This window comes from Lepidochelys olivacea (assembly GCF_965140295.1).
Source record: "Lepidochelys olivacea isolate rLepOli2 genome assembly, chromosome: 1".
In the NCBI taxonomy this organism is placed as follows: domain Eukaryota; kingdom Metazoa; phylum Chordata; order Testudines; family Cheloniidae; genus Lepidochelys; species Lepidochelys olivacea.
In genome coordinates this window covers 288,392,576-288,419,359 of record NC_140411.1, presented here as the reverse complement: position 1 = coordinate 288,419,359, position 26,784 = coordinate 288,392,576, and the positions used below count along the sequence as shown (strand labels likewise).

Genomic DNA, 26,784 nt, shown 5'->3' with positions numbered 1-26,784 from the left:
AGACTGGCATAACTCCATTTACTTTAGTGGAGTGACAACAGTTTACATCAGCCCACGATCTTGTCCAGTTGGTGTTACAGGTGTGCTATAGGAACCAGTTGCTGATTGTCATGCTAAGGTTTTTTTTTTTAGGATAGACTCAGATTTAGGTTTCCTACTTGAAAAGTGACTCTTCTGTACTTAATAGAATGATAGTTAGGTACTTTATCATATAGATTACAATTTATAGTTTTATCACTGGTAGGAGGACATGGCTTAAAACTTCTGGGAAGTTGGCTGTTTGAAACTCCCAAGATATTGCTTGTCAGAGTTTCAGCAGTCGTTCTACTGTAATACTGAAGGTAGTCATTTAGAATACTCTTAATTGCAGTATCTCGGTGCCTTTCAGAATTCCTATTAACTGAACCTTGATTTGTTGGTGTGGAAGAAGCAAATAGGTAGTGATGAGCAGCTTGTATGCTTTCTGTTTGTATGGAGCAGGGAGAATACAAATCATGATTTAAAAAATCAAAATTTTTATTTAAATTTTTCTAGTTTAAATTTGCTAGTTCTTTTCTTCCCATTATATTGTCTTAAATTAATATGGATATCCTGTTCTTGTTCCTTTTAGTTTTCTAATGTTCAGATTTTACTTAGATATTTTTTCTACTAAAAAGTTTCAAACTTAAAATGTTCGTATATGCTGAAAAAGATGAGTCCAGAAATTCAACCCCCGTCTTCCAAAATATTGAACCATCACAATTCAGGAAAGCCAAAATGCATTGATCAGGCTACACTCCTGCATCAGGGTTTGCAGTTTGAAGTCTATTAAATTTGTGCTCCTAAATTACTTAAGTGATTTTGAAAATCCCACTAATGGGTACCTAAATATGAGTTCAGGGGCCTTGCTTTAGGCTTCTGTTTTTGTTAACTCTGGGTTGTGCATATATAAATCATTGTACAGCAGATCTAAGTAACTTGAGCAATTTTGATCTGAAGTGACAAAGATTTTTGTCACTCAGAAGTTTTTAATAAAAATACTTCACTTTCTGATGCTGGAAGCACTTATTTGATTATTGTACTTTAAATACTTAAATAATCCCATTGGAATCCACAGGACTGTACATGTGAGTAAAGTTACGTTCTAGTTTGTGGCATCAAGGCCTTAATTTTCAATATAGTGTTTTGCTTTTGGCCTATAGCGGTTTTGTAAAATTCAAGTAAGAGACTTTCTATCAGTATTGGCATTTAAAAAACCTCAACAAGATATAATTGATTATACCTATTAATCTAAAGTTGGTATAGCAAAATTTTCAATATAGTTTTACGAAGCCCCAATCTGATTTAAATCAGTCACTTCAATTGCTCCACCCAGTTATGGATACTGAAAGTTTTAATAGTAAACTGCCAAAACCATCATGACACACTACTAAATCAGTTGAAGACATCTCCATTGAGCAGAACAACTGTCCTGTGCCAAATATATCAGAATATGTAAGGAAACCTTTGTTGAAGGAGTTCCATCTTCTAACATCCTAAAGGCCCATTTCACTATTTGTACTTTTTATATATTTTAATACAGTATCATTCTGAGCTCTAACTCTGGTAGAAAATTAAACACCCAACAAAGATAAATAGTCAGAATTCAATAACAATACCTATACAAGGACATATGGTCTACATAATAGTGTGGTTGTATGACAAGCAGCAATGATCATGGATCAAAGAACCCATATGTAATGTACCTGTTGCAAGGTTAGTGAGCCTTTCAGATGGTTCACATCCCAGCTTTCACTTGTGCTTAGGTTCCTCCCTGATCATGTGACTGTTGGCCTCAGCAAGGCCTGGACTGGGCTAGAAAATATCTGCCTCTTGCTTCTTACTGTTAGTACTCTTGTAGGAAGGGGTCTGGAGCCAAGACTGGTGTGGTTCCGTGCTGAGAGAGAGCTGTAGAGGGAGCCATAGAGGTCTCTGCACTTAAGATACCTAGGAAGAGCCTGGGGAGAAGGTCTAAGAGGATACGAGCAGGTATTTGAAGTGCCCTGGGGAAGAGTAAAGTAAAGCAGTTTGGAGTGAACAATCACTTCACGGTTTTGGGTCCTAAGGTCATAGATAAAAGAGAGAAGCTCCTCTGTAATGCCATAGATAAAAGAGAGAAGCTCCTCTGTAATGCCACATGTAGGTTGTATGAAAACCCCTGTAGTTTAGGGGAAGGACTTGGAGGAAGCTGTGGCCCACTGACAGCGAAGTACTTGTTTGTGAAAGGCTTTGTTGTGTTTTTGGTCTTTCCTTTACTCCAGAAAGGAACTTTTTGGTTTGGCTGCAGTCACAGGGAGCCCAGGACTGGTGGGGAAACCAATGCATGGCCGTCCGGCTCAGATAAGGTAAGCTATATCCTTATGGTGCCCAAATAAAGTGAAACAGACCTCTAGAAATAGGGCATCATACAATCACTCCACATCTCTCATTGTATACTTCCTAGGAAAGCCTAGAAGAATAGATATGTCTTGCATCATGCCTGGGAAGTTAACAGACTTGGGGTCTTTTGGACCAACAGGAGAATTGAGTTCGAGTCAAGAACACATTCTCAGTTGTAATTAACTTTTTTAATGACGTGGCTGTGAGCTTGGTTGCCTCTGATCGCAGCTTCTCGAGCAGGTATCAGCAACCTTTGAGAAGTGGCGTGCCAAGTCTTCATTAATTTAAGGTTTCGTGTGCCAGTAATAAATTTTACATTTATAGGGGCCCCCGACGGAACCCCAGGCTGGCAGTGGGCTGAATGGGGCTGGTGGCCAGGACCCAGGCTGGCAGTGGGCTGAATGGGGCTGGTGGCCAGGACCCAGGCTGGCAGTGGGCTGAATGGGGCTGGTGGCCAGGACACAGGCTGGCAGCGGGCTGAGCGGGGCCGATGGCCAGGACCCAGGCTGGCAGTGGGCTGAATGGGGCTGGTGGCCAGGACCCAGGCTGGCAGCGGGCTGAGCGGGGCCGATGGCCAGGACCCTGGCTGGCAAGAGGCCGGTGGCTGGAACTCCAGACCGGCAGCCTGCTGCCGGTCTGGGGTTCCCACTGCCGGCTCCTGCCAGCTGAGGTCCTGGCTGCCAGCCCCGCTCAGCCTGCTGCCAGCCAGGGTTTCCATTCGCCCAAGCAGGCAGCGGGCTGAATGGGGCCGGCGGCCGGGACTCTGGCTGGCAGCAGCATCCGAGTAAAAATCGGCTTGCATGCCGCCTTTGGCACTTTAGGTAGTCTGGGCCCAAGCATTTGGGCAGGGATTTTCAAAAGAGCATATATGGGAGTTAGGAACCCAAAACTCATTGAAATTTGGGCTTATGGCTCACTCACTTATGGTTTACAAGTCATAACTAATGCCTTAAATTCCCGCTGGAGATTAATTTGAAGCCAGTGCAGCTCTGGGGGCATGCTAATGTACTGTCTGTATAAAGCGCTGCTTGTTTGTTTTCTGCAACTTAAATATCACCTCAGTCTTCATTGAGTCTCAGCTGGCTAGCACTTCTCCATCCCTCGGTCTCATAAATTAGGTAAGTAACTCAACTGCTTCAAGTTCAGATGAGATTGAGAAATAAGGGTGGGGTTTAGTATGAGCTACAGCAGATTTAGTACACTATCTCGCTAATTCTCCTAGCATCCTCGCATACATGCTGAATGTGACCAGCTGAGAATCCTGTAGCTCTGTAAATGAAAAAGCTTTGGGGAGCGGAGTTATTATTCAGCATAATCAAAGTGACTCCATCAGTCGCTGCTAGTGACTCCAGGCATGTGACCAAAATCTCATGATCAGTAGTAACAAAGGCAGTATCTGCTTGTATAGTTGATCGTAATCCATCACCATAAGGAGATTTACCAACAAATCCATTCCAGTGACTGTATTATCTAGGCTTTAAACCAGGGATATTTGAGGATCCCAGATATAAAAATGCTGTCTATCTTCTCCCAAAAATATTTCTGTAGTTCCTCCATATTACCTTTCCACAATGGTAGGCTTATGAGTTGTGCCTAAAGGGATCTGGAAATACCTGAAGTGAATTTAAAGGTACTTTACCATATGAAAAGAGAGTTGCCCATTCTTCAATTCAGAATTGTTAAGATGAAGTAATCAAGCAGGTAGAATTTTCCTTTTTGTACTTTAGATTCACTAATCTGGTACCATATTTCTGTGTTGAGGGTTTTTTGACTGGGGGTGGAAGGAAGGAAGTGTACGTTTTTGTATATTTTTCTATCATATTTTTTGTGAAGGAAGGTTTTATGTGAACTTCCTCGTAGCTATCAAAATCAGGAATAAATGTAAACTATTTCTTAAGTATACTGTGGAAACGGCAATTTCGGATGCCTAGTGAAGGCAGGAGTGAAAGTTCCTAGGGTACATGAGAACCTTTCTGAGGCACTGGTTTTGCTACCTTTCGATGTAGACAATAAATGCTAAGCTGACTAGTTTCTAAGCTGGTATACTGATATGCAAATGGGACAAAATTCTACTGGTTCTCCTCTAACAGCAGTTGGCCACCATATTTTTATAGTTGCTGTTCTAAACTACTTTTTTAACTTCTTTAATACTGCTTGTACTGTTAAACGGCTGCTGTGCTCTATTTTGGAGGTAGCTGTCTTCCAGTAGAGGGCAAAATAATCACAATATAATTTGTAAAGCATCTTTTGGATCTATTTGGATGAAAAGTGCTATGTAAATAAATTTTCTCTGAAAATAAAGTACAATACAATGGTACATCAGGTGTTTAAAATAAGAAATTCTTATGAATGCTGAATGAAAGGGCCAAAAGTTGTCAACTGTATGCATATAATGCTCGTGGTGGCTATGAACTATAGAGCTTTATAGTCCTGTTTCAGTACAGAGCTTTATGTCAAGAACTATTATAAAGCTTCAGAGGGGTAGCTGTGTTAGTGTGGATCTGTAAAAGCAGCAAAGAGTCCTGTGGCACCTTTTAGACTAACAGATGAAGTGGGTAGTCACCCACGAAAGCTCATGCTCCAATTCGTCTGTTAGTCTATAAGGTGCCACAGGACTCTTTGCCGCTTGTAAAATTTGCTTCCATCCAAGTGCAGTCCTATTAGGGGAAAAATTCTTTTCAAGCCACTGAATGGGAAAAAATTGTTACCTTCTTCCTCTATAAAAATGTGCTTGCTTGCTATTGTGAAGTATCTGAAATGTGTGGTTTTACTACTAAGGCTTAATTTCCTCTGTGAAGAATAATACAGAGAACTTTGTTGTTTGCTTGAGAGAAGGGAGAGCGGAGGGATGAAAATCTTCCCCATGTTTGTAACCACCTTCATGTTGGTCATAATTGGACAGACGTAACAAATACAGAATTTCCAAAGGGAAGGTCTGTTCATTAATGCCAAGTTTTACATAAATGCAATTTTTACTGAGTCAAGTCAACATTTTTGAAGGCAGCCCTTTAAAGGTTTGGCTTTAATTTCAAAGAAGCTGAGCACCCACAGTTCCCATTGACTTTTTAACGATGTTGGAAGTGCACAGCATATCTGAAAAATCAGGCCAGTAGTTTCATTTTGATGGGCAAAGGTTTGACCAGAGCTTCCTGTTTATTCAGGTGAGAACACACTCTTACTTCAGAGAAAAAATAGTTTGGAGCATTTAGCTTTATCTGATAAACATCTCCCCACTAGTTAAGTGGGCTATTCTCTAATTCCTAGATATCTGGAATTTTGTGTTGGTGCTGTCATTTTTGCATGGTATATAGTTTTTGATGCTTCTAATGCAACATAAATATAAGTTAAAATATAGACAGTGACAATTTGAAGGGTACCATGGTGTTCACATATGTCTAGATTTGCTAAGTTTTAAAAAATGTATAAATGCCATTTCTGATATCAGAATTTAAATTTCTATCATAAGCCCTATTTTTCAGGAGTTTGTAAATGGAGTTTCCAGTATTTGTTTGAAATGAAACTTTTTTTATGTGACTGCAGATTTGTGCAAACATAGAAAAATCTTATTAAGCAAGTCTAACAAACTGGATATTTTTATTTTATTTTGCTGTAAGCTTAATATATTTTGGTCAAACTCTATTTGAAAAGTCTAAATTACAAAAAGTCCCAGTTTTTCTTAAGTTTGATTAGATGCCTCTTGGTATCTTTCTAAACAGTCCTAGTTATTTTTTGTTTTTAAACAAAATGAGATACTGAACATTCATAGTAACTTTTAAAAGTAACTGCTCTGGGGGAAAAGATAAAGCCTTGATTTTATTCTTATTGGCAGTTGATCAGCAATAGATGATTCATCAACACAAAATACTTTAACCGGTCTTTTAGAATTGTTAAGATATGTCACCTTGGGTCTGCTTAATAACATCCCTATATTATAGACCAAGGTGCTTTTTTGTGTGTGGGTACTCTGTTTCATGTAACTGTCTTAAGAGACAGGTTTCAGAGTAGCAGCCGTGTTAGTCTGTATTCGCAAAAAGAAAAGGAGGACTTGTGGCACCTTAGAGACTAACCAATTTATTAGAGCATAAGCTTTCGTGAGCTACAGCTCACTTCCTCAGATGTGAGGAAGTGAGCTGTAGCTCACGAAAGCTTATGCTCTAATAAATTGGTTAGTCTCTAAGGTGCCACAAGTCCTCCTTTTCTTTTTGTCTTAAGAGAGAAACTACAAAACCTGTTTTAAAACATTTAAGGTTTCTGACACAAAGCAAACTATTGCAATGCTCTAGCCTTCTTTCTAGGTTGTAGTAAAAACAGTATATAAAATCAAATATAAAATCAAATTTTTAGCAGATCCATGCAATACTGTTAAAAAATCAGTGAGATAAAGGAAAGAGAGCCTTAATGTAGAATTTCCTGACTTAAGGTTTTGACGTGAGTGTTTTAGCATTTTAACATTTATTTTCATTCAACCCTTGTATGTCCTTAACCTGATCTTTTCTATATGGTTGGAGTATCAGACCCCCCACAACCTCAGCTACAGTTTTGTTATAAATTTAATTTGTATTACCATAGGAATAGAAGAGTTTACCTTTTGATATATGCATACTCATAATTACCGAAGCTTGTATAACGTACAAAAGTTTCAATATTTGTTGGTATACTGACTTTCCCTAAATGTCAATGCTGACCAAAAAACCACAACCCCAGCAAGTTGTTTGGGTGTGACTAAAGTATGTAAATATTAATCCTGAGTCACTTGGATTTCTTTTGAAGTATTGAAGATTATAGCAGGAAAACTACTCTGAAGTTAAGGTAGAAAAAAGAGCTGGTAATATAATGGTTTGCTCAGTAGCCCTCTGCAATATCTAGTCTGTGAGCTGTATTGCGTCTTTTGTCTCTTATAAAATGCAGTTGTTGGGTTGTTTCTGGAAATTCACAATATTTTGGCTTGGTTAGAATTGGTTTTATAACATATTTTCAACTTTAAAATATAGTACTGGTGTTGCTTTTATTGAGTAATATCAACTGCTCTTGTTGCAGTACACAGATTATACAGTAATGCGTGTGATAAAAGAATAGCATATCACTGAATTTCCATTACAAACCTGATTTTGGTCCCTTCCTCATTCCTCCTTGCTGTCAAACCACCATCATCACCACACATTCTTCAAAATGGCCAGATTTCAGATAGTTTGGCTTCCTTAACTGTGAATTTCCATACCTTTCAAAGGTTTGAGTTTCGTGTATGTTTTGAACACTGAATTTATGGGAATTTAACTTTTTTGCTAGCGCGAACATTTTTGAAATAGAATATATGGTTTGCAAAATTAACTTCACTTGAACAAAACCTTTTTGTGGTAGGGGTATAAAATATGCAAGCTGCTCAGCTAAATTGTGAACAAGAGCAAAAGAAACTTGTTTCTGGAGTCTTTGGTATTCCTCTCCCTCTCGCCCCAATATGATGACTTGTTCCTCTGGATAAACTTTGGGTGCCTGTGCAAACTAGATGTTGTTCTACCTTGAAGTGTGAAAGATCATATAGCCTGTAATTATGTTTTCCTGTTTTTTAAGATTTCCCTTTGTTAGCAGAGGTCAAGGTTGCATTGCATGGTGTCCACTCACTCACCTTGTGACTATAGACCATTAAATTTTTTTGAAGGGATCCACCTATCAGTGAACCAGGCAGAGTGACCCTTATGTCAGATGCCAGATGGGTACAATGGTGGAGGCCCAAACAAATCCCAGTTCAGTCCAAGAAATAGGTACGGGAGAGTGTGTGTGTGGCATCCACCAGCTGAAGTACTGTGTGCAGTTCCGAGCACCACACTTTGGGAAAGATGTGAACAAAATGGAGAAAGCGTAGAGGAGAACAAGAAAAATTATTAAGGTTCTAGCAGATTTGAAAAAAAAAAATGGGCTTGTTTTGACTGGAGAAGAGATGAATGAAAGGGGACATAACCTTTTATGTACTTGAAGACTTGTTATAAAGAGGATGGTGATAAATTGTTTTCCTTATCCACTGAGGACAGGGCAAGAAGCAGTGGGCAAATTGCAGTAAGGGAGATTTAGATTAGGCATTAAGAGAAACTTCCTATCTGTAAGGGTAGTTAAGCCCTGGAGCAAATTACCTAAGGAGGTTGTGGAATCTGTCATTGGAGGCTTTTAAGAACAGGTTAGACAAACACTGTCAGGGATGATCTAATCTAGATAATATTTAGGACTGTCTCAGCGCAGGGGACTGGATTAGATGACCTATTGAGGTCCCTTCCAGTCCTACATTTCTATGATTATATGACTGGAGGTTTGCAAGCACTTTTCCTTCCATGGATATAATGGGCTTGGTCTTGTTTTGGCAGTCAAAATGGTTGGTGCGGTTTTCATAAATCAGCTAGGAAAAACACGATTGGCCCAACTCCATAGAAAGTAACTCTGCTCTGCCCAGGACAGAAGTTTCCTTTCTCTGTGTATGCTACCCCCAAAAGAGACATGGAACACCAAGGCTTATGTAAATCAATTTGATAGGCTGATGACTGACTTCTTTGCATCTAGAAACAGCAGTGAAGTGCCCTGTGGTCTCTTCATATGTCAGGACTGGATGTGAGGAATTGAATGAACAGTTCTAAAACTGGGTGATGTCTCTGTCTTACCACCTCTTCCACTACTCCTCAGGACCATACATGCATAGTAAGGAGAGAGCAGCAGTCATACTGTTTGCTTTTCTGGCTATAGAATTTATGGCTCTCTAGCCTTATGAACCTACTGTGACCATTTGGAATCTCTGTGTGAATTCATGAATTCCAGTTAGATTTTATGAACTCTTTATTTCTGCCTAATGAATTTCCTGACTGTCTTTCACTATATCTCTTGCATCATATTTATTGTAATAAAGGGAGGGCATTGGCACATTGTGTCTGCTCCTGAATGGGACAGTGGGAAAGGACCATCAGCAAATGAAAACTTTGCCATAGACCTGAGGAAGAGTTCTGTGTAACTCAAAAGCTCGTCTCTCTCACCAGCAGAAGTTGGTCCAATAAAAGATACTCACTCACCAATCATGTCTCTCTAATTTGACATAGCAGGACAGATAGTGAATGCTCAGTGTAACCTGTTCTTCCAGGTAAGCTGGGTAATCAAGCAATGGATCACTTGATGAGGGATTGGGAGTCACTGAAAGAGGTCACCTGACAAAAGAAACTGCAACTTTATAAAGGGGAGCTTCTGACTGGACACTTTAGAGAGAGAAGTGAGCAGATCAGGACCCGAAGCAGGTAAGGTGAGTAGGAGTAGAGGAAGTAGCCTGCTCCCCTGAAAAGGCAATACCATATCCCAAAGGGCTCTTAGAATTGTTAAGAAATCGAGACAGGGTTTTGTTGTTTTTTCATACCTCTGTATATCTCTTGTATTTTCTCCAAGTGCATTCACTGTCACATTCCATGAATGGGGGAGAGTGAACTGGAATGCAGCAGCTGCTTGTCAGGTTTGGTGCCAGTTTCAGGGCCTAGGCAATTGGACTATAGGATCTCTGCAGCCAAGAGGAGCGTCACTCACAGGTTCTGCACCTAGTGAGTGTGCCTAGAGGCACAGAACTAGAGAGATGGTGTCTAAAGTCTGCCAAGCCGCAGCAATCCAAGGGCACGTGGGATCATGGTTCCACCAGTAAACAAGTAAAACATAGCCTTGAGTTTCTCTAGGAGGGTCTTAATGTAGTTATGAGTATACAGGGAAAAAGTCACCTCTCCATAGCGTATTATCAGCATGTTCAAGAAAAGGAAGTTTTGTACAAATCCCATCCTTAAATGCTTTATTTGGACAATGATCCTTATTCCAGCCCCATAAGGTCATACAGAACGGCCTTGGAACCTGGTTCTGCTCCTTACAGCACTGCTCTAATTGAGTTCCTGCAGGAGGTGTCATATTTCCTGTTCATTACGGAAGACCTCCCAATTGACACTACCTCCAATCATGAGGTGTGGGGTTTTTTGGTGGATTTTTTTTTTTTAAAGTTAGGAGCTTTCTTGGATAAAACCCAGTATTGTACTTCTAATTCCAATCAGTAGTCCTTTCAACTGTCATAACATTAGTTTGCAGAGTAAATCAAGAAATATTCTTCCTTTGGTTAAGCATCAAAGTCCAGTCCTTTGGAGCACTGAATCTCAGAGAAGAATAGTCATGTCTCCTCTATTGAGAATTCCAGGTGGCCACCTGGCCATGAATACAGAAGTTCACCTAATTCTATACATCTGTCATCCAGTCTTTAACCAATGCCATTTTTTGGCATAACTCATTCCACATCTTAATGCCAAGTGGAAGGTAAGGGGATGTATAAGCCTTATGTGCCTTGGTTACTCCGTCTGTAAAATGAGGATAATGCTACTGACCACCTTTGTAAAGTGCTTTGAGATCTATGGATGAAAAGCACTATATAAGAGTTGTGTTATGTATTATTATAATATACTTCACTTTAGATTTCCATTTTTTAAATGATGATCCTGCTTTCCATCCTGGAGATGTGCTGCTTTGAGAATCCCATTGTAACAAATCTGTTGACTTCGGCATGATGAATAGGAGAATATATCTCTGCTTGTCTGAAAATTTTCTTCAAGTATTAAGGTCACCGATCTGGGCCACCTGGAGACAAACGGAGCATTCAGAATAGAGATGGAAACTGACATCCAAACTTCTGAGAGAGTTTTCCACACTCTACAGTAGGAGAAATTATTGTGCTTTTTCCTAAAAGTATACTTAAAAAGAAAAGGAGTACCTGTGGCACCTTAGAGACTAACAAATTTATTTGAGCAAAAGCTTTCGTGAGCTACAATGAGGATAATGTACAATGTAGCTCACGAAAGCTTCTGCTCAAATAAATTTGTTAGTCTCTAAGGTGCCACAGGTACTCCTTTTCTTTTTGTGAATACAGACTAATACGGCTGCTACTCTGAAACCTTAAGTATACTTACACAATTTGTAAATTAGGAAATGAGAACTGAATTAATCTGATTGTGGAAGTTCACAACAGTAATGAACCTTAGTGGTGGAACGCTTTTGTTTCTAGTGACTGACAGTTCTGGTGCTGTTCCAGGAAGTACCTATTGCATCGGTTCTCAAACTTTTGTATTGGTGACCCCTTTTACATAGCAAGCCTCTGAGTGTGACCCTCACCTGCCATATAAATTAAAAACACGTTTTTAAATATTTAACACTATTATAAATGCTGGAGGTGAAGCTGGGTTTGGCGATGGAGGCTGACAGCTTGTGACCCCGCCCCCCAACACAATAACCTCGCGACCCCATGAGGAGTCACAACCTCCAGTTTGAGAACCTCTGACCTATTGTAACAGATTTGTGGACTTCATTATTCAAAGGAAGGAACTTTTCAGATAAGAACCGATAAATTTCCCTATTTGGTGTACATTTTTATGTTTATGTGAATTAAATGTTGCACAGTAATTGTCTCTTCTTACTCAATTGGAGCAAGTGATTTTATTTTCTCTAGATGAGGGGCTTGATTTTTTAAATGAGTTTTCCCCCTGCAACTGGGTGGATTGATTTTAAATCAAAGCTATTTAAACCATCAATTGTAATCACAATTTAAATCAGCAAGCAGGAAACCTTGATTTAAATAAACTATTTTAATCATGTTGTGCAGTAGTACTTTTTTAGTTATTTTCCAAAGGAAAGGTTGATTCTCATTGGTTGGTAACCATTAAAAAATGTTAATTTGCAACTAATTACAGTTTTTACTCTAAATTTGGTGCTGCTTTTTACGAACCAGGAGGATACATTATATCTATAGTCTTTTGTAGTTTAATATATATTCATGCACATTCTTAATTTTTATATTGCTAGAAAGTGGTGAATGATGCATTTCTTTAATTTTTTATTCGTGATTTGTGTCAAGCGCTGGATGGAAATTCAAATTCAATTAATGCACAAAACAGAATTTTTAAATAAAACATTAAATGTGCTGGATACATTAAAAATTTATTAAAACATGTTTTGCATTTAAATTGATTTATTAAACAAGGGAAGTATTGTCTGTAGTTGGTGAATGGAACTGATTGTTTCTGGTCACTAGTCCTTCAAGATTTTAGAGCTACTAGATCTCATCCTTTCACACCTACTTTTTACTCATAGCTTGGAAGGGGAAAACAAGCGTTCCTGATTTATTTATTTATTTATTAATTCCCATTAGCTTCTTAACTTTGAACAAGCTAGTTAAAAAAATGGAAGAAAATATTCCTTCTGCATCTGCAGAAGAGTCTGCTGTTGTAACGTGGTTTAATATGTCAACATGCTCTGGTTACCAGCTACTTAGTCAAAGTTTTCTACCAGACTTTCTTTAAAATTTTGACAGCGAACATGTACTGCTTTAATATATTTTTTTATATAACTTAATAGACTATAGTTAGTTCAGGCCTTAACATAAATTGTTTTAATTTCAAATATAATTTTAAATAGGTTTATTTTTTAAAATCCGATTTAAATAAATCCAGTTATTCTTTTTAAAATAATCTCCTCCCTCCCCCACAATCCACTTTACCAGGCAGTAATTAATCAGATTTGTTTGTTCTGGACTGGAATGTGTGACAATAGCAACATTCACCATGTTAGTTGAAAATATATGTTTAAACACTTTTTTTTAACTCCTGCTATCCTATCTTTGCACCCACAGAGGTATACTTTGAGTGATAGTCATACCATTATTTTATCATACTTAAGCCAGTATGTCATGAATCTGAAGTCAAAACTAGTAGGCATCAATCATTAATGGAAGGTAATCTCATGTTTTTAATTACACTGTACATATACATAGAATTTTCTTGTGTGTCATGCTTAACAAATATATAGTAAGAGTCTTTCCCTAGTAAATCTAGTTTTATACTGTTCAGGCCACCTCCCTTCCCTCCCCCTCCCCCCCCCGGCCACACAAATAACCTTGATAGAAGAACATTTATGAAGGTTTGAAAGTCAAGGATTTAGAAGTTAGGGAATGCCAGTATTTTGTCTTATTGATTTTACTCAAAACCTACAAGTGGTGTTGGGGCGCACACATATATCGCTAGTCTGTCTCTAACCACATTTCTGTTGCTGACACCTTGTCTTCCTTCTGCATCCTTTGACTGTACAAAGAGGGTCCTCTGCCATTGCTTTTTCTGTGTCTGCTTTGCTACTGTAGCCATTTAAATTAAAGGGAGAAAAAATTGAAGCTACTGTCAACTCAAAGTTATTGAAACAATACAGTATAGATACAGATCTTCAAAAGTCTAGACTAAAGTGAATTCAATGACTGTAGTTGTACCAGTTACCTAAATGCATCAGCTATTCATTTGGCACTTTTAGAATTGTGGTCTTCAGTGTTTTTATGTGCATACTATAGAATTTTAATATCTGTGTCAACTGTTTATCTGTAGAATTGCACATAAAATCTCCTCGGTGCTGCTATTTCAACGTAAGGTGAACTTTCAGAAGTGTGATCAACTTAATAAATGGAACCCTTTCTAACATCAGTGGAAATTACAGCCTGCTTAACAGCAGCTGTTGCATACAACAAACTTTTACTGTCTGGGTAGTCAAAGGCAACAGGTTACTCCTGTTGTGAGGAGAGGAGTGCAATAAAATGGGCCAGCCCAGTTAAACAGATTTAGATTGATGGAAAGCGCTGCTCCTTAGGGAGCTAGATTTTCAGGGAATTTTGACTGTTGGCACAGCTCATCGACGAAAATAGTCACCAGTCTGATGCACGTCATCCCATTGATTTGCTGAAACCTCCATTTGTTATAGGGGAGCCAGTTGCTGCTGCCAGGTATCACTCAGCTGAATCGGAAATTCCCTTAGGAGAAGGAATAGTGTGTTTTCTCTTTTGAGGAAAAAACAGAGGAAAAACATGTATAGATAGGGCAAGGGTAAGAAAGAGAAGGAAATTGAAGAGATTGCTGTTCTCAATAGTTGAGTTTAAGGGATCAATTATTACATATATTATAGCTTAATTGGAATATGCACTTCTTGAAACTGTTTCCTTATTTGTAATTACAGTGAGTCTTGATTTTTATTTATTACTGTCTGAACACACTGTAATTGGCAAATTTGAAAATAAAGGCTTGGGCATGCAGTGTATATATTTAACTTTTATAACCTTGCTGCTTAGTGAAGACTTTATGTATGAAATCTGTCCAAAATATATATTTGGTACTCTTTCAAGATACGTATACATACATGCATGCACGCTAACATTGCCTTCCCCTAAGCTAACAGTTTAATTTGGTCGTCCAGTGGCCACTTTTATGTTTAGTCAGTCTGAGAAGTCTGACGGTGGGATATTCCAAATCTTACTGAACACAACAACATATAAGGTAATTTAATGTTGCAGTGTAGTCACAGACTATTCAACCTTGCAAGGTAAAATTTGAAAGATAGCCTTTACTTTTATGCATCAGAATTCTTTAAAAAGCCTGCGTGTAGAAGTTCAGTAGTATTTTTGTCTTATGGTCTTTAAACATTTTGAAGCACGATAATGAAGCACAATTGAAGTTTCAATAATGTAGACTGTGTGTCAGATTCAGAGTGTTTAAGGTCAGAAAGGGCTATTATCTAATATAGTCTGAGCTCCTGGTTCTCACAGGCTATTGCATTTAATCATTTACCCATTTATGGAGCTAAAACAGGGGTGGGGAACTTTAGCTTGTTTGGCTAAAACAGATGGGGAGCTTACAGCCAGCGGGCCGGATCTAGCCCATTGGTTAATGTCATTCGGCCCATGGCAGACCCCCACTCCCTCCACAGGGCTGGAGCTGTGAGCGCCTGCTCTCCCCACCACGGGCTGAGGGTGGAGAAAGCCCTGAGTCTCTGTGTGCCCCCCCCTTCCCCCCCCAGGGCTGGAGCCACAAGCACCAGCTGGCCCTGCTGCAGGGGGAAGCCTCAAGCCTCTGCGCCACCCTGAGCCGGTAAGTGTTCCGCGATTAATTTCCCCAAATACGTTCTTCCTGAGTTCTTAATTACCAGATTGGACTGTTCCTCTCTATTTTGTTACCTCCCAGAGGTGTGAAACCAGTCCCCAGTTATCGGTTCACTTTGGGATATGGACTCCACACAGTTTGCACATCAGAGACCTGCTTATGATAAAATTAAACAAAAACCTAATTTAATACAAAAACCACAGATTCAGAGATGAAATAATGAGGAAAAACAAACATATACATTTATGCATAAAGTCAATGTTCAAGATGCAATCTCAGGCTTTACAATTTCATATTAGATAAAATCACTTTTCTAATAAGAGTTACCTATTGCATTAAAGTAGTTTCATAGCATAATCCTAATTATAAGAGGGATCCACTGTTCATGGACAACCTGCTGCCTTGACTGTCCCCCCAAGTTCTGGATACTCTTTAGTTCAAACCCCTTCCATTTTAAAAGGCTTTACATTTTTTTTCCCCTTTAGTCACTATAGACTGGGGTTTTCTTTTCAGTTTCAAGCTGTTCCTGTTTGCTTTGATGATTCCTCACTCTTCTTTTCTGCTCTGGACAATGTCTAGGTGCTTGCGGCTAGTCTCATTGGGTAGGAGAGGTAGCCCTTCCCTGTCTGATTGCTTCACAGCGCTGTTTTGAGGTGATGCTGAAGTTGTATCACAGTTACCATTACAGGTGTGTGTGTGTGGGGGGGTACACATACATTCACACCATCTGTATACATATCTCATAATGACTGTTAAGTTCTGTGCATTACAAGCTTTCATAAGAGTTTACTTGATGTACTTTTACAGTAAAGTAGTTGGTTTAGCTGCTTACTTTTGGGGATTTAAACCTTCTGATCTCCCCTTGGTGTCTGTACCCTGATTGTCATAGTTGTCTTTTTAGAAAACATAGTGTTTTGGTTTTTAGTTATTTGTGTTTTTAAATGACGCTTACTCTTAAAGGTGCTACCATTATGCCATGGGGTGTAAGCAAAGGAGCAGCTCTGTCTCCATTTCTAACACATTTGAACATTTGGGGTTGGCAATACTGTCTAGATTTCTAAATCTAGAAATCTATTGCCAACATCTTATTTAGGGCTCATTTGCTCATACTGGTGACATTCACATGGGCTATAATATTGTACATCTCCTGTGAAGACACTATAAATCGTTATTGCCCTCCTTCACAAAATAATACAAAACCAATGTACATTTCTCACTTGACAATGTTCAGCTGGAAAAGGCTACATGCAGTGGGTCCCTAGTAATTGCTGTTAGATTAGTGTACATAGTTACTAAAGTCAGCTAATTATTCCAGTTAAAATCACTATCTGTATTTTGAATGCTGTTTAAATTTGATTTTAGGATCTCTGAACCTATATTTGCTGATGAATGGTAAAACATGTTACCTAAATTGTCCTTTGTTCTAATAGATGGACCACTAGATCTGGGTACCTCTATCAAAAGCAGAGAAATCTAGTTAACTGTCTCTATTTTGAGTTTAGTTTTCCTGTCTCTTCATTAGAGCCTTCTATTTACAAACAAAACCAGTTAATTCTGTTAAATGTTTGATCTGTCATAACATAAGATATACTAGCTTTCACAATTGTGGCACTGAGTCATCAATGAGTGAGGCTTAGCACCACGCTAGTAACCTACAGATGTCTCCCTTGAGAGCTACCTAAAGTAGTGTCTGTGGATCTGCCTACTAGAAGAAAGGGATTTTTGAGATAAGTAAACACATTTTCCTATTCCAGTTAGCACATGATCAGTAAACTGATATAAGATCCATGGTGATGCTTTCCATTTCTAATTTGATTACTTTGATCAGAATCTCCCCATCAAAAATAAACAATGCGTTAAAAGAGCAAAGCCCTTCCTGGTTTCTCATGGTCTTAGTTATATTTAATATCACTGGCTTTCCCGGTGGACTGAAAAATGTTCTGGAGTGTGAAAAGGTGTGGATATTAAAATAATGACAAGAAATTTCTTTTAATTGAAACAATTTTAGTTTTAACTGTACAGCTTTATTTCAGAAATGGTAATAAAGATAGAAGCTAAGGGCTTGTCTGCACTAGCGAGCTTACAGCAGAGCAGCTGTGCTGCTGTAAGATGGCTCATGTAGCCGCTCTAAGCCAATGGGAGAGAGCTCTCCCGTCGACATAATAACACATCGCCATGAGCCATGGTAGCTATGTTGGCAGGAGAAGCTCTCCCAACGACTGTCCACCCTGCGCTTCTGTTGGTGTAATTTATGTTGCTCAGGGGGTGTTTTTTCACATGGGTGATGTAGACAAGCCCTAAGTCAATGAGTGAGTCTACTTTTGATTGTAAGCTCTTGAGGCAGGGGCAGTCTTTGTTCTGTTTGTACAATGCCTAGCATAGTGGGGTCCTGGTCCAGGACTAGGACTCCGAGGTGCTACAGTAATACATACATTAACAGTAATTCATAATATATGCATACTGCTGCTATGCTTTCTCACCTAGAATAGTGTATATATAGAAGACAATTACTCTTGAACTTCTAAATTGAAGTCTGAATTTTGTCTAAATTTGACTTGATTTATGTTTAGCATTCTTTTGGATCTTATCTTTGTATATTTCTTTTCTTGAATTAATGTATAGCTAACTGAATTCTAGTATAATTTTTGGACCATGTCATCTAGTTTTAAATTAAAAAAAAATGCTGGTATTAAATGGGTGTGTTAATGTTAGGCGCATTTGAACTTGTTTGTTTGAGCAGACTGCAGTGCAAACACTTATTACTTTGTGTGTGTGTGTGTGTGTGTATATATATATATATATATGCAGGCTTATGCTTTTTTTAAAAAATACTTTTACCACTAAAAATATTTTAAACCAGTGTGTTAGGTCTTGAGTCGATTAAAACAAAAGTCTGGCATCTGCTTTGCTCCAAACCCTTTGTCTTCAGTCATACGATCACATTGCTGAAGCTGTGGGAGCTATTTTGTGTGGAACTTGGGGCAACTTTTAATAATGCCCTTAATATGTAACCGATTTATTATTCAAAAAAAGCTTGTTTAATTGGAAACCTCTAAATTTTCTAGAAAGTGACTGTCATAAAAGAAAATTGCACCCACTTTGTTCATTCCCGTGGCTCAAAATTCAAAAGATGAAAGGATCATTATGAATGAAGTGTGAAACTTGTTTGAGAATAAGTTTTTAAATATAAATTCTATTCCCCTTTTCATCAAGACAGCAACCAAAAGTAGCAAAGCATTTATCATACTTTCATAGGAAGAGACATATGAGCAGTGGAAGCAAATAAGGTTTGGGCCTCGACGGTGGAGTGTACTTTTGCCAACTCTTGCAATATTTGGTATTTTTCTTAAAGCCCCAGCTCCTGGAATCATGTAATTGATTACATGAAAATCTCAACATACATTTAAAAGAAAAGTATCTAGCTCTCCTGGTTGCAGAGGAAAAACTTGAAAATGTGACCGTAAAGGCTCAAAAAACAGATGGTAAGTAAAAAGACCCCAAATTTTATTGTTTTAAACCAAACTCATGATTTTTAGCGCCTTTTGGGACTGGGAGTATGATGTGTGAAGGTTCAATTTGATGCAAAAGAAAAGGGGATTTGAAGAGGCAAATTAGTGTATTGACTTTGTCAATCCTGCATAAATAGGGCCCGACCAAATTCACGGTACACTTCAGTAAACATCACAGTCATAGGATTTAAAAATGGTAAATTTCATGATTTCAGCTATTTAAATCTGAAATTTCATGGTGTTGTAATTGTAGGGGTCCTGACCCAAAAAGGAGTTGTGGAGGGTAGGGGTCGCAAGCTTATTGTAAGGGGGGTTGCACTATTGCTACCCTTATTTCTGGGCAGCTGCTGGCTGGGAGCCCAGCTCTGAAGGCAGAGCTGCTGCCAGCAGCAGCATAAAGTAAGGATGGCATGGTATGGTATTGCCATCCTTACTTCTGTGCTGCTGCCTGCAGAGCTGGGCCCTCAGTCAGTAGCCGCCACTCTCCGGCTGCCCACCTCTGAAGGCAGCAGCGTGTGGTATGGTATAGCCACCCTTACTGCTATGCTGCCGCTGGCGGGGCGCTGATTTCAGAGCTGGGCAGCGTCCAACAGTCACTGCTCTGCGGTCGCCAAGATCTGAAGGCAGCACCAAAGACAGAGTGGCAATACTGCAACACCCCTAAAATAACCTTGTGACCCACCTCCCCCACAATTCCCTTTTGGATCAGCACCCCCAATTTGAGAAATGCTGGTCTCACCTGTGAAATCTGTATAGTAAAGTGTAAAAGCACACGCACAAGACCAGATTTCATGATCTGTGACACGTTTTTCGTGGCCTTGAATTTGGTAGGATTCTATGCATAAATCCATGCAGATTTGATATTTAAATTTATTTTAGGATTTTTTTTTCTTCTGGTTAACTGGGTCCATCTCTTCTCCCAGTACCCTCTGGGACCAGAACTATATTGAAGAGACCCCCACATACTATGGTGGCTCTAGGACCCAGGTGGTGCCTCCCCTCCACCCCACAATCGAGATTGGGAGGGGCGGGGGAGGTTTGTAGAGAGGAGCCAGCTAGAGACTCCAGATGGTAGGATAAGGAACAGCTAAGCTCTTTGGGGTAGGGACTGTCTTCTAGCATTGTGTTTCTACAGTGCCTAGCACCATAGTGCCCCATTCTTGGGTGCCCCTTAGGGAGTGCCGTAATAAAAACAATTAGTAATAATTTATTATTAAACCAGTATTGTGGAATGTTGTAATCTGGCCTACATTTTGATTCTGGGCTTCCACACCACCAGGCACATGAATGATGTCACCTCTTAACCATAGAGTTGCTCTGAGTAGTGGCTTAAGAAATGCCAGTTATAATTAAAGCTTTATTTTTCTAAGTAACTTTGTGTGTGTTCATGCAGAACTTTTCTTACCTTTTGAACTTTCAAACTGCTGGACTGAGGAAAATGAGCATCATTTTCTTTTATGCTTGGGACTATAAAAGGATTCTTCAATCCTTCTATGCAACCTAAATTGGCTGCATAGTTGAATATGTTTAAAGGCTATTTTTGAGTCATAATCATATTTAAATAAGCTGTTTTTAGCCAATTGCCATCTAATTAGATGTTCTTTGGATTGAATATGAAAATAAGTGCTGTTCTAACTAGAAAACTGTACTTCACTGTTTTTCTTAGTGTTGCCTGTCCCATGATCCAGATTTTTTCAGACCACTGTTTTGTTTGTTAGAAACCATGCGAATCAGAGAACAGCTACTCTGTATACAAGTAAATAATTAATTAGTCCAAAAATTCTTCTCTTATGGGCTTAAATTTCAGCTTTTAAATGTTTTTTTCATGAATCAGGAACTGCAGTGGAAAAGGTTCTCATATCCCTCCCCTCCCCCCCGAGTTTCCTTACTGGTTCTGCACCACCTGAATCTAGTGTCATTGTGAATGCATCTTTCATTGTAGTACAAGATGGTGTGATGGCATCTTCCATACATCTTTGTTATGTATGGAGGGTTGGAATAATACTGTTGTGATGTTGTCCAGTGGGGGGGCAATTTGTTTATGGTACTCCTTAAAATGAACATAATGGTATTGTTTCTTTATTTTAGGCCTGGATGTTATGAGTATAAGCCAGGAAGGAACAAATTTGTTCTGAGGTGTGCTCGTAGAATGTTTTAGTCAGGTACTTAAGAATTATTTGCGTAGCCCTCCTGGCTAGTATAAGATAATTAGGTTTAATTGGGGCTTGGGTTTCAATAAGCTGGCTGGGAGTCGGTCCTAATAAGACTGAGATGATGCTGGTTGTTTGAGAGAAGTAGTGAGTAGGTATGAATGGTGACTGCCTTCATGATTGAGGCATCTTGCCTGTTCCTAGTCAATGAAGAGCATAATTTCAGGGTATTACTGGATCCCTATTAGTTCCTGGAATTCCAAGTGGCTTTGATAGCCAGAAGTGCCTTTTTTGGTGTCTGCAGTAACTGATTATCTGATGTGGACCATGCTGTAAGCATCTGTGCTTTTGTAACCTCTAAATGAATGCGTTCTATCTACAGCTACCATATGAAAATATCTTAGCTATTACAGCTGACACAGAATGCAATGAGTTGTCTCTTTGCTTACTTATATTAAGTGAATAGAACCTAAACTTGAACGCTGGCTGTATTATTTAGCTGGTGCTTGTAAACTAATTTTTGTACTATTTTAGCATGTCCTCTCTGGCTGGCTGCCATGGGCGGACAGCAGGAGTCCCACAACAAATGCTAAATAGCAGCTATGAAACTGACAAGAATGACAGTTTCACTGCTAGTGGGCTCCCTGTTGTGAAGCTGAGCCCTGCCCCTCATCAGGCTCACAGTTTAAGCTGTCAGCTGTGGGCGGGGCTCCTGCTTTGAGCCCTGCTGCCAGGGCAGGGAGCCGGGCTCGGGCTTTCTCTCCTTCCTCACTGGGAGGTGGCAGCGGGGCTCCAGGCTGCCAGCCAACAAGCGATATAAGTAGCACAGGGTCTACATGGACACTGCGTTGCCCTAACTACGTGGACCTAAGCACTACGCTTCTCAAAGAAATGGAGTTATTAGATTGATGTAGTGGGCAACTTACATCGGCGGGAGCACCATTCTAGTGTAAACACTTACATAGTTAGGTTGAGTAAGCTGACTTTTACGTCAACCGAACTCTGGAATGTAGACCAGGCCTGAGTACCTTTCCCAGACCTGAAGAAGAGCTCTGTGTAGTTCAAAAGCTTGTCTTTCATCAATAGAATTAGGTCCAATAAAAGATATTACCTCCCTCACCATGTCTCTCTAAAGTTACTATTTGTTAATTCGTACATTATTTTGTTAGTTACATTACATTACTAACTTTGATCAAATTTTCATGTGTGTACATCTGTTTTAATTTTGGCATATACATTCTGTACAATAGTTCTACAGAGGGATAAAACATGGTTTTAAACTGCTTAATAAACAAATGCTTAGAATAAATAAAACATTGGATAAGACACAGAACCTAATTCCTTATTTTTAATAATAAAGGCAGAAGAGTGAAATTAGAGGGCTTTGAGACCTTACGTTATTTTTGAAGTATTTTGCAGAATGTTAACACCCACTACCAAATTTAATTTTTATCCATATGAAATATTGTTAGAAAAACAAGCTTTTTTTTTCTCTTCACCTGCAGAGCAGTTAAATATTATGCACCCCCTTAAAAATAGCAAATAAGGAAATCCCATCTTGTCAAGAATAAAACTGGGTCAATTAGAATAGCAAGGTTATTTCAGTTCAAGATTATAGCATGTGTCCAAGTGAATAAACAACAAATGAAAGTTTCTCTTAATTTGCAGTTTTTGACTTATTCTTCTCTACTCTTTTCTCTCTTCTTCCCCCCCCCCCCCGTCCTTTACCAGCTGAGAACTGGAAACCTTTGCATCTCATAGTAATATGTATTGGACTGTGCAGCAACCTTCTTGGAATGTTGGACTGTCCAGCCAATGAAAGGGTGTGTGTGTGTGTGTGTGTGTATACACACCCCCTTCCTCAACCCTGAATTGCTTTATTTCTTTAAAAAACAACGAGGAGTCCCTGTGGCACCTTAGAGACTAACAAATTTATTTGGGCATAAGCGTTTGTGTGCTAGAACCCACTTCATCAGATTCATGCATGCATGAATCTGATGAAGTGGGTTCTAGACCACGAAAGCTTATGCCCAAATAAATTTGTTAGTCTCTAAGGTGCGACAGGGACTCCTCGTTGTTTTTGCTGATAGACTAACACGGCTACCACTCTAAAACCTTTATTTCTTTAGTAACTTGTGGTGATAAACACTAATGCTAAGGTCTGCAGCTCTGTTACAATGGGTATTGCAACTTAGGGACAGAACCAAATCTGTCAGAATTGACAGCATTTGAATGTCCTACCACAGTAGTTCACTACAGCTTTATTTGCCTCCACAGTGACAGGCACAAACAAGCAGATCTCTCTGCTTCAACGCTTTTTCTAAGGAAAACGCTAAACTTTATTTCAGTTTTCTGACTATTTGGCTCAATAATTTGGCTGATTAATTCGCAGCTGGTTGCCAGGGCTGAATTTCCCTTTTCTCACAGTGCAGTTGGGTGAATGATTCGCAGCACCTGGTTACATTGTTCACCTTCATGGAGTGTAACATGGAATATAAATGAAGAAAAGACCAGATTATTTCTGTGGCATATGTGCATACATATACATAGGAAAATTCTTCCTTTTGGGAGGAAGGCCAGCAGAGTACCGTTTTAACCACGGTCAGGTCATCTGCAGCTGTCCTAAACAATAGTTTATATACCCCTCCTCATTTTCTCTAGTAAAATGTAATAGAGGGATGGGGGGAAATATTGGGCTGTCATCACCTGCCGCTTCTGTGGATTTCCATAGGCTAACTACTGGGCTGTCATTTCCAACTGACTCTGTGGGTCACCACACTTTAACGTCCAGGATATTGTCCCCAGCGTCTGCCTTCCCTTCTGATCTGTAAGCGGCTGGCCGTGAAGTAATGAGAAGGCCAGTAACCCAGGTGTGGAAAAACAAGTAGGCAGTAGGAGGCCCACCATTTATCTTTCTAGTTCCACTGTACACCATTTTATTAGGCCAGAAGATTCCTTTGTGTGCGCCAATCCATATCCAACGTGGTGTCACTAATGGAATTAAACATGGCTGTCTTTCCTGGTGACCAGGGTTCAACATTTCTAAGTGGGGAAGACTTTCCGTTGAAAGTCTGCTGTACAGGCCCTTCTCAGGCAGCTAACACCAGGCAGGCATCACCTCCGCCCTCTCCTTTGGCTATGAAAGCTCTGAGGTGGCATCATACCAACCCAATAAAAAAGAAAATATTCTGAACTGCTGTCTGACACTGTGAGTGCCTCCACATGCTTTCACAAGGAGGGATAGTATTGCAGGTATGGTCCCCCTCAACCTAAAGATCTTATGACCTAACTGGGTTTTTCCTGGGAAACTGTGTGGGTTACAAATGTTACAAGGGGCTTTGAACCTTGAGATTAGGCACTCAGGCAAATGAGTTTCTAAGTCTTAGTGCTACAATGGGAAGCTTCATGGACAGCTGAGGCTTCTCACAGTAATTGGAAATGTCTGTTTACAATTTTTGGCTCCTGACAGACACTATAGAAAGAAATACATGTAATATAGCTAGTTGAAACTGAAGTACACAAGAGGAAAGACTACTCTGCAAGTTGTAACTAGAATAAGTACAGGGTGCTGAGGTAAAGTCAGCAGTGGCTCTCAATGGGTAGATGGAGGGGGAACCAATGGATGGAAGGAAAGAGAAGGGTAACATGCTGAAAGAATTCATAGATATTTGGGTTTTTTTATAGTACATATCAAAATTACACTGCCTTATTTTTGGTAAATTCTGCTGCATTTACTGAATCTTCTAATAAGAGGGTAGAACTAACATTTAAAAAACCAAAGATCTACTGTGGTTTTAAAAGACTGTGCAGACTCTGCTCAAAAAATTAAAACAAAGTTTAAAGAATTTTTATAAAAATGTTTGGATGAGTAATATTCATCCATTAAAATATAAAAAATAAGTCTTTTCATGCCACTTTTATTATGAGATTTGGCACTCAAGTGGCCTTGGAGAATCTGCCTGGGCTGTGGGCTCAAGTTTGGGAGGCATCTGACGTAAAAGTATTGGAGAGCTAACGCGCTCTTTAAGTCTTTGCAGGCCATTTCTTCCCCCCCGCCCCCAATAATTAATTTAGGCTCCATTGTTTTGCCCTGATAAGTGTAACCTCCTCCATTTTCCCTACTTCTTTCTCTCCTCCCTCACAGTTTACCTAAAATGCGGCTTCTGAAGTATAATATACTACTTCCCTTTCTCTAGCCATGGCGCTCACTACTTGAATCCTATCACTGCCTCTCTTACTGCAGAATATTCATGCTCCTTGTCTTCACGTAAACCTCCACTATAACTTCCTCCTCCCTGTATTTTGCTCACTGCTTCCTTCTTTTCTTTCTCCCACTCCTTTGATTTTATGGGTTCATTTCTGCTATCCCTATACTTGGAACAGTCTGCCAAAAGCTTATTCTCCTTATCCCTTCTTAAAACTTACTTCCAGGAAGTCAGCATATGTCAACCCTCGTCTATGCCAGGAAGATGTTTTTGTTTTTTTTTCCCCTTTATAACCTAAGGTTTGAATTTAAACTGATATACCTATACTGGTATCATCCTTTGTGTGGATAATCATCTTCTGGCGTATGAGTGGCTTTTTTCAGTTTAGTTGTTTGCTTGGGAAAGGGTTTAAGCTAAACTGAAAAGAGAAATTCTGATACCAGAATAATACTGTCAATACAGGGATACAAGCTATTTAACTGCATTTGTTTTCCCTGGTAAAATTTTCCTGTGTAAGGAAGGTCTTAATTTCCTCACCAGCATTCTCTGTTGGTTGACCTTTAACTGGATGGTTTTGGTATATTTAGGATTGTCTTTCACTGCAGATGGGGGAAATGAAAAAAAATTGAGGTCATAAAAATATCTAGGTAGCTTGAATTAGCTGGTAGATTACTTCAGCATATACATAGTTCTTTATTTCTTTCAGGTATTCACCTAAACCAGCCACTGTGTCCTGATGCATGAGCTCCAAGGAGAAAATGTTGCACTTTACATATAAATTATCATGTTATATTTGAAGAGGACCAAGAATTTCCAAAACTAAAATAATTTTAATAGTGCTTCCTTGGTCAAACAAACCTCAAAAGCCAACACTGAGGTTTCTCTTCTGGCCTCTTCTTTCAGAAAGATATAGTTTAAACTGACAAGAATTCAGAGGAGACTAATACAGTGATTAGGGGTCTGGAGGGATTGTTCTATGAATTAAGATTAAAATAGTTTACATGGGTGTGGACTGGCTAAATAATTATATCAGATGGGGTGGACCTGGACATATTGGTCTATAAGTATCTTGAAGATGTGAACACCAAGAAAAAAGAGTAAATTGTTCAGAGTGGCACAAAGGAGTGGAACAGGGCATAGTGTGACTAAATTAAGCAAAAGAAAATTTAGACAGAATATTAGGAAAAACCTTCCTAACAGAAAGATGTATTTGATTATGGAAAAGTCTCCCAAAATAAGTTGTGGAAAAATCATTGAGACTGTTAAAACTAGGCGTACAGAGGACTGAAAAACAGAATGCATAGAACAATCCTACGCTACAAAGGAGGGATGGGCTACATGACCTAATTGGGTCTCTTCTGTGTCTCTTCTGTGTCTAACTACTGGGACAATAGTGTGGCTTAAACAGCTCAAAATCCTCTTGGAGTTGATGTCCCCTGGCTCACATAGAGGATGGACCAGTCCAGCAGCCTACAATGGTGTAATCAAATCACAGGAATGAATTGATTATATTTTATAAATTTTGTTGTGCATGTTCCCCCAGTTCTCACAACAAACTTGTCATTAAGATTAA

The 26,784-nt window shown here is 39.2% G+C and overlaps 1 protein-coding gene across 3 annotated transcripts in view; it reads left to right on the top strand.

Moving 5' to 3' along the window:
• Positions 1-26,784, top strand: part of FRS2 (fibroblast growth factor receptor substrate 2) — an 84,737-nt gene that overhangs the window by 17,183 nt on the left and 40,770 nt on the right. The window contains exon 1 of one of the 3 annotated variants that reach the window (XM_084633364.1): positions 2,310-2,363. The exons of the other annotated variants lie outside the window; for them this stretch is intronic. The gene's annotated coding sequence lies outside the window, so the exon portion shown is untranslated. Of the gene's footprint in view, positions 1-2,309; positions 2,364-26,784 lie in introns of those variants that run through there. 3 annotated transcript variants of the gene reach the window in all.